Source organism: Trichechus manatus, unplaced genomic scaffold (genome assembly GCF_000243295.1).
Source record: "Trichechus manatus latirostris isolate Lorelei unplaced genomic scaffold, TriManLat1.0 scaffold00327, whole genome shotgun sequence".
NCBI classification, from domain to species: Eukaryota; Metazoa; Chordata; class Mammalia; order Sirenia; family Trichechidae; genus Trichechus; species Trichechus manatus.
Window position 1 is genome coordinate 2,626 of NW_004444263.1, and position 8,867 is coordinate 11,492.

Consider the following 8,867-nt stretch of genomic DNA (forward strand, 5'->3'; position numbering starts at 1 on the left):
AGGGACAAGGACAAAGGAGCAGTAAACATGACCCACCCAAAGAGTGGCCATATGAAAGCCCATGCTGTCCTGAGCTGAGCACAGGCCTGACTGTGCACAGGCCTCGTCCACGCTCGGTTCCTCCACAGCTTCTCCTGTCCCCGCCTGCAACAGATTCAGCACAGCAAGATGCTGGTTCAGGAAGGTTCTCAGATCTTCGTTTATCTTCCTTTCCTTTAATTAACCCATCAACCTACCTCATGGAAAAAAGTTTCAGAAACGAGTCATTCCCAGATTCTGAATTTTCAGTAGAGATGAGAAGTTGCAGCTCAGAGCAACACGAAGTTACCAAAATGATGGAGATGCCCCTTACCCACCTCTACTGGAACAGGAACACCAATCAGGGAACGGACACAGGCCAGTGTGGGGAGGGATTCCTGGTGGGCAGAGGGGGGCTAGTCTCCCTATATCCTCGCATTATGTTAATAGGAACACAGACACTTTCAGATGCTCTTTGTAGAAAGAGAAGTCAGGGGTCTTGGAATCCGAAAGTGGAATGTGAACAAATCTTGTATCACTCAGTCCCGCACAAGGCAGCTGTCTCATGCTACAGAAGAAAGTAATCATGAACAAATTCAGGTCATTTTGACAGTCCAGACAGCCCACTCAACATGTCCAAATTCTGAGAATCTTCATAATCCAGTTATTTCCCCCCTGCCCCAACTCCTTTCTCATGGCAGGCTCTCCAGTCTCACATTTAGAAGCCAACAGAGAAATATCAGAGCCCTGGGCACTGTCTGGAGAAAAACAAAACAAGATCTGGCCAGAGCCCACAGGAGGAGATGAGACTAAAGGAGGAATTATGGCTCCCCCACGGGCTCCCATCTACACTGTCCCAAGCTTCTTAATGATCAGCTCCCTCCCCTCCATACTTACTCACAATCTAATTGTACCTGTCGCCATGAGTCGATTCCAATTCATAGCATAGCTCCATCCTTTATCACATGTGGGAAGAAAATGTCCTGTGAGAAGCCAGGGAGAAGGCAGGGTTGAGGTCCTAGAAGAGTCGGATAGTTTTGGACCCCAGGAATGTTTCTAGAACTGCAACACCAGACCTTGGACAGGATCAGGAAACAAGAGTAAAGGAAATGTGCAGGGACTGGACCAACTGCCCTCCTGGAGGTCTGTCCTCAGCAGGAACCTTCACTTCTGACCTGCAACAGCTGGGAATCAGGTCTCCATCACCAAAATCATCAAGGTGAAAAATCTGCACTCATCTTTATATGTGCTTTACAACAGAACGAGTGTTAGCACTTAGGGCTCAGACCCGGTCAGCACATGTATACACGGTGCCTCCTATAACAACGCAGGAGACAGCAAATCTCCTACCTGGGGCTTTAAAACCCACAGTGGGACAAGAAAACTCAGACCTCACCCCCTTCCCTACCCGAGCTCTTCTTCCAGATCGCAATTCCAGCCACCACAGCTCCAAAGAGAACCAGGGCAACACCAATTCCCATGATGGGCATGCTGGACTGAGAAGGTGCTTCTAAGAAGGGAAGGGAAGGTGATGGGCCCTGATCCCAAGTCTCAGCCCTGATCCTTCTGGAGATCTCTAGAAGGGTTCTCACTTTCACTGAGAAGAGGCTTCACCCTCATCCCCCTCCTTACCCTAACTTGTGCTGCACAATGTCCAGTGGGCACCACCAGGACTGCCCACTTCTGGAAGATCCAACACTTCACGGTCCTGGTCTCCACAAGCTCTGTGTCCTGGATCTTGTCCTCTCCAGCCTGCTACCAGGTCAGAGTGATCTCCGTCGGGTAGAAGTCCAGGACCCAACACCTCAGGATGACCTCACAGTCAACCTCACATTCAGAGATGGGATGGTGGGTCACATGTGTCTTTGAGGAATCTGAGAGGAAAGGTCAGAAAATTCAGGAACTTTCCAGGACCTCCCATGGGCTACTTGAGCAGTGCTCATGTGACCATCATGAGAATGGACAGGACAACTGGGGTTGGGGAGGGAGTGCAAAACCTAGCCACCAGCCTGGACCAGGGATCTGGGACAATCTCCTATCCCTTGGAAAGTTCTACGATCAGGGTGAGATAGCCCAGGGTAGGAGGCTCCAGGTCTCTGAGAAGGAGAACAGACTTCTGGTCCTGATCTGGGTGGAGGCTGAGACTCAGAAAAGCTGGAGTCACACCGCCAAAGACATTAGGTGTGGAGCAGAGACCAAGGCCTGAAAGAGAAAATCCCTCGTGGTTCCCAAGGTTGCAGCCACCGTCAAAGGGAACTGCAGATCAGTTATTTCAGAGACCTCTCTCCTCTAACCCATAGAGACTGGATCCCTTAATTGCCCCTGAGAGAAGAGGAAATCCCTGGGAGTCACTCTTTGCTAAGGGACATGGAAACCAGGACGCCTCCTACCTTTCTAGAGCCATGGGAGGGGGGTATTCTCACCTCAGTCCCATTTTCCTCCCCTCCTTTGGGACACCAGCTTGTGGAACAGCCCTACCCCAACAGGAGATCGGCGAGATGTAGTACCGACACGCTGCAGCGTCCCCTTCCCGTTATCCAGGTACCTGTGGATCCACTCCACGCCCTCCCCTTCCAGGTAAGCCCCGACGCGGTCCGCCAACCCGCCTCCTCCGACTTGCGCTGGGTGATCTGAGCCACGGGGTCCGCCGCGGTCCAGGAGCGCAGGTCTTCCTTCAGGCCGAGGTAGTTGGCCTGTCGTAAGCTAACTGCTCTCACCTAAGGAGAAAGCGCCTGTCAGGCCCAAGTCGCAGCCAGACATCCTCCGACCTAGAGACCTTGTCCCACCCTCACGGTCAGCCCCGCCCCCGCGGTCACCAAGCCCGTTTAGCCACCCCCTCCCCCCGTTGTCCCCTCTGACGGTGACTGGCCATCGACCTAAACTGAAAACCAGAGCGAATCCCCGCGGGTCGTTCCGGGTCGAAGGGTCGGGCCGGTCCCGCCGCCCTGAGGCGAAGCTCAGCCACGGAGACTCCGGGCGGCCCGCCGGTGGGGACGAAGGAACTCGCGACCTGCCCCCGGGCGGCCTCACTCACCCGCCGCGCTCCGGTTGCAGCAGCCGCAGGGTCGGCGGTGCCCTTGGGAAGTCCGTGCGTGGCGCTTGGCTCTCGGCGTGTCGCGGCCCCGTACACCCCGGCCCCTGCTGCTCCACCCACGGCGTCCTGGGCGCCATCCTCGGATTCGCCGCGTCGCTGTCGGACCGCACAAACTGCGTGTGGTCCACGTAGCCGACGGAGCCGAAGCGGCGCTCCCCGAGGCCGGGCCGGGACACGGCGGGGTGGAAACACCTGAGGGAGTGCGAGCCAGGGGGCGGGGAGCGGCTGAGACCACCGACCTCCCTCCCCGCGCGCCTACAGGGTCCGGGGTCGATGGGGGCGGATAGGGGAGGGGGCTCGGGGAGGAAGAAGGGGCGGCGGGAGGAGCGTGGGAGAGGAGGGGGCGGGGCTGGAGAGGGGTCTGGGCGGAGATGGGGTATGGGGTTCTGGACCGGGAGGGGTTAAGGGGTTCTGCGCGAGGCGGCAGGGACGCGGCTTCCCCAAGGGTCCTGTGTCCCCGCCAGGCGATCCCCTCGCTCCTCCCTCCCAGAGGCTCCTTCCCTCTGGGCCCCACACTCACTCGCCGGAGTTTGGGTCAGGGTGCCAACTTTATACCTGGAAACTGTGGTGACTCTGATTGACTTCTCCCGAAACCGGACACCCAGTGCGAGTGAGAACTGGGGCCTCGTCATGTGTGTACATGCAGAAGAACACACTTTGTGACAGAGGTTGGGATTGGGAAGAAGTGAAACTCCGGGCACGTGGGGAATCCTCAGCGCTAGGTTCCTGACCTCAGACACCGCCCTTGGGACCTGAGACCCTGATTGCCAACCATGGGGACCTAAGATTTTGCACTAACCCCTCTCCTCTTGCACTGGACCCTCTGTCAGACTGGCTCCCTGAGTTCTCCTCTAGGGCTGTGTAAGGAAACCAGGAAGAGACCCCCAGGCTGGGTCCAGCCCCTTTTCCTCCCATTCCCTTCTCTGAATGTCTCTGGCTGAACTGGCCTCCCACCCCTTAACTCTCTCCCTGGACTCTTCTAGAAGAAAACACCCTCAGGGAATTCGATGCCTGAGAGTGAATTCGCCCCAAGAGTGAAAGTGGAGAGATAGGGGTTTCATCTTTAAACCTGGGAGTTCCTTGGTCCCAACCCACTTGGAGGAAAGGAGAATGAAGAACACCAAAGACACAAGGAAAATATTAGCCCAAGAGACAAAATGTCCACGTGAACTAGAGACTCCATCAGCCCGAGACCAGTAGGACTAGATGGTGCCCGCATACCACCGATGACCACCCTGACAGAGAACACACCAGAGAGTCCTGCATGGTGCAGGAAAAAAGCACTGAGCAGAACTCAAATTCATGCAAAAAGACCAGACTTAATGGTCTGACTGAAGCTGGAGGAACCCCCAAAGCCATGGCCCCCAGATGCTCTGTTAACCCAGAATTAAAACCATTCCAAAGCTCACTCTTCAGACCAAGATTACACTGGTCTATAAAAAATAAATAATGCTCGTGAAGAGTGTCCTTCTTAGTTCACTCAGATACATGAGACCAAATGGGCAGCTCCTGTCTGGAGGCAGGATGAGAAGGCAGGAAGGGACAGGAGCTGGTTAAAGGGACACAAGAAACCTGGGGTGGAAAGGGGGAGTGTGCTGTCACATTATAGGGATCACAATGTCACATAACAATATGTGTCTAAATTTTTGTATGAGAAATTAACTTGAGGTGTAAACTTTCACCTAAAGCACAATAAAAATAAAATAAAATACTTGGGAGAAGTTGTATCTGAAGGCATTCTATAGAGATTCCCACCAACACCAGTTTCCTTCTTGTTTGTTAACAACAGTGGCTGACACAACCTTAATAACACTGAACTGTCAGGAATCTAATCTGTAAAAGAAGTGGTTTTGGCCCCTTCCTGTATAAATGTGTCTAAACAGCTGTGCAATTAGACTCAAAAGCTCCCAAGTTTTACTTTACCAAACAATGTGATTCCTGGGTTGTTGTATATTAAAATTATCACATGAAACAATGATTCGTTACTGTGTATTTCAAACAAGAGAGTGTACAGACTGTAATCTTCTCAAAGATGCAAGTGTTCATTGCAGTCAAAATGCCCTTCACCAGTGCCTGTGCAGTGCCTATGTTTATGCACTATTAACGGCTAAAGGATGTGAATACTGGGATACTTGGTAATATTATTTTCTTTAACCTGGTTAGTATAAGGAGGAGGCATAATAAGATTTTAGGCAGCCCCAAACAATGCATTAAGTATTAAATGCAAACGATATCCTGCTAGGCCCGGTAGGTATATCTATTTTATTAAAAATCAATAGCAACATATATAAATCGGAGAATTCCACAGCTTGAGAATTCTTTATCTCTGCATCCTTTCCTGCCTCCTGTTTCTCCAGCCTTTTCTCTGTCTCTCTCCTCCCTCAGGTCCTCTTCTCCGCCACCCTCTCCACCTTAGTCTCCGCCACCCTCTCACTCCTGGGCTTAGGACCTCCTCTCCCTGCCGCCCATGACTATTCTCCCCACACTGGTCAGTGGTCCTGCTAATGTCACTTAGATTGTGGCACTTCTTCACGGGAAATGCTCCAATGGCTCTGTGTCACTCGTGTAGTAACTGTAGAATGTAAGGTCCACGAGCACAGGGAGTTTGGGCTGTTTTGTTCAAACTATCAAACTCCCTAGCCTATAGAGCCATGCCTGGCACATAGTAGGAACTAAATTAATTTTTGTTGAATGGCTGAATGACAAATATTGTTACATTAAAAATTTAGTTGCATCCCATAAAATCACAAATGAAAACTCCAAAAAGAAAAATTAGGAAACATTTTATTTCATGCAACTAGTGGGCATGACACCTTATAAATTCATTCCAGTGGAGAAAAGTGCTATGTGCTCATCTATTGCACAGTTGAGCCTGTGTATTAATTTTCTAACAGTCATCAACTTAGTGGCTTAAAACAACACCAATTTATTTGCTCACAGTTCTGTAGGTCAGATGTCCAGGCATGATACAGATGGGTTCTCTGCCCAGGGTCTCACAAAGCTGTGTTCTCACATGGAGCTCAGGGTCCTCCTCCAAGTTCATACAGAGCTTGTTGGAGAATTATTTTTGCTGTTGTAGGACTGAGGCCCCTGTTTCCTTGCTGGTTGTCAGCTGGCTGTTGTTCCCAGCTGCTAGTGGCCACCAGCATTCCTTGCCATGTAGCTCCCTACATTTTCAAACCCACAAAGGAGAACCTCCCTCCAATGAAACCCTCTCACACTTTGAATCTCTTTGTTCAGAAAGAGGACATTCCATTTAAGGCATCACTGATTAAGTCAGGCCCACCCAGGATAATCCCCCAGTTTTAAGGCCAACTGTTTGGGCCTTAATTACATCTACAAAATCCTTTTGCAGCAGCACCTACATTAGCGTTTGCTAGAAAAATGGAAAAGGCGAAAACCGGAGGATGGTTATAGGGGCCATCTTAGAATCTGCCTAGCATAGCCTGGCTCTTTCTTTTATGTTTAATTGGGTCACAGTTGGGAATCAAAGTTCAAAAACTAGGTCGCTGTGAAAGGTAATAAAATATATTCTGTCTACATAGCTACAAAACTTTTGAAATCTCAAGGTCAAATAATGATACCTTTAATATCTTATAGTTAATTTAGACCTAATTAAAATTAAAATACAATAACATAGTACCCTCTTTGGACACTGTATTAGTTACCTCCTGCTGCATAACAACTTACCCTGGACTTAGCAGCTGAAAACAGCAAACCTTATCTCCCAGTTTCCAACCGTCAGGAATCGGGAGAGGTTTACCTGAGTGTTTGTGACTCAGGGCCTCTCACAAGGTTGCAGTCCAGCCGTCATCCACAGCTGAATCATCTGAAGGCTTGACTGGGGCTGAGGGATCCACTTCTGATACGGCTCACGCATATGGCTCCTGGGAGAGGCCTCAAGTCCTCACTGGCTGGTCCCAGAAGGCCTCAGTTCCTAGCCGCGTGGTCCTTTCCACAGGGCTGCTTCCCCAAGGGCAAGCGATCTGAGAGAGAGAGACCCATATGGAAGTTGCAATGTATGTCCTAGACTCAGAGTCACCTTCCTGGCAACCTTACTCCTTCAGTTAGGAATGAGTCAGTAAGTCTAGCCCACACATAAAGGAGGGGAATTAAGCTCTGCCTCTTGAAGGGAGGAGTATCAAAGAATTTATGTACATGTTAAAACCAAAATTAAAATTAAATACTGTTTGAGGATTTTGTAAATCAAGTGTATCTTTTATCCAATTATTCTTCTTTAATGCTTTGAATTACTCTTTTGGAAAGTAAGGATTAAAAGTTTAAGACACAGAACGGAGATAAACAAACGTCTCTAATTGTTCTTGTCAGTGCCTATGTTGCAACAGTGTTAAGAACATACAGTAGGTGGATCAAATAGTTCCAGCACTTGGGTGCCATAACAATAATGCCTTTAGGACAATAGCTATCTTTGTTTTTCCTTAGAAATTTCAAATTTAGTTTGTTAATATTATCAAAAATATTAGCAAAAATGACAATTTTCATACTCAAATATCATCTTCAGAAATATTTGCCTTGTTGAGATTGATTCTCAACTAGAGAAATGTGAAGCCCATACTTCAGGGTATACACTTAGCTTAGTATCATGACAGCAATTCTGATGTGATGTAGTTGGCCGAAAAGTTTAACTCCAATCTGAGAACAAAGATTTTCAAAACACTGCTACTCAGTTGACACCCTATAATGAATTTAGCATCCTTCAGTGTATTTTTCAATGGAATTTGGTAGAAGTGATTTGAATGTCAAAGTGGTTCTAAAACGCACTCATTATGTGCCTCTAAAAAAAATTTGAAGCAGTTCTACTGTCTTTTGCATTCATATTTACTGTTCTATCACTGGTTATTCCTCCGTATTTTTCAATTAATTTATATTGACCAACAATGTGCCTTTTCAGTTCTATAAATGTATTTAGTCTAGTCGTATGTGAAGTTAAATGTAAGCAACCCATCAAATCCTTCGTAAAACAGAATTGCCCTGCACATCAGATTGAACATCACCAGAAAATTAATAGAGACGCCAGTGAGCAAAAGATCAAATGACTTATTTCTAGCCAATGCTATTGTTCATGGTGTCCCTGCCCTCACACTGACACAGCTCCTAACAATTGATGTAGCTTTGTTCTGATGTGAGTAGTTCTTGCTAGAGATCCTTGCAATGAACTTTGCTGTTTTCTTTTGTATCAAAGTTAAATGGAAACGATTCACAGGCTGCAGTTTGAAAAACGCCAGTTTAAGAGGTTATGATAAAGTAAACGCCTTGGCACTCACCTCTGGGGTAAAAAGTAGCATTGATGAAGCAACCATTGCCCCTCCCAGCTCCATACCCCGCTCTGTCTTGAGTCTTGTGTTTATTATTCTCTTGCATTTCTCTAAAGATTTTTACAGTAAATGTGTTTATCCCCAAACCTAGTATTATTCAGTTTTGCCTGTTTTTAAACTTCATCAACAGTGGACTCTCACTGCATGCATTCTTCCGGGATTTGCCTTGTTTGCTCAACATTATTCTTTGTAGGAGAGTCATCCCTGACGTGTGAGGCTGTGGCTCACTCATACTTGCTGCTGTGGAGTATTACCTTTTATGAATATACCACAATTTTCCTGATTTCCTATTGATGTATATTTGAGCTGATTCCAGTTTTTGCCGTGAACTTTAGTGTACATGTCTCCTGAGGTATATACGCAAGAAATTCCCCAGAGTATATGACCAGGAGGAGGATTGTTGGATTATATGGTATATG

At 48.1% G+C, this 8,867-nt stretch overlaps 1 pseudogene; it reads right to left on the reverse strand.

Annotated features, from left to right (window-relative positions):
• Positions 1–1,414: 1,414 nt before the first annotated feature.
• Positions 1,415–6,261, reverse strand: LOC101356443 (HLA class I histocompatibility antigen, B-13 alpha chain-like; annotated as a pseudogene).
• Positions 6,262–8,867: the final 2,606 nt, after the last annotated feature.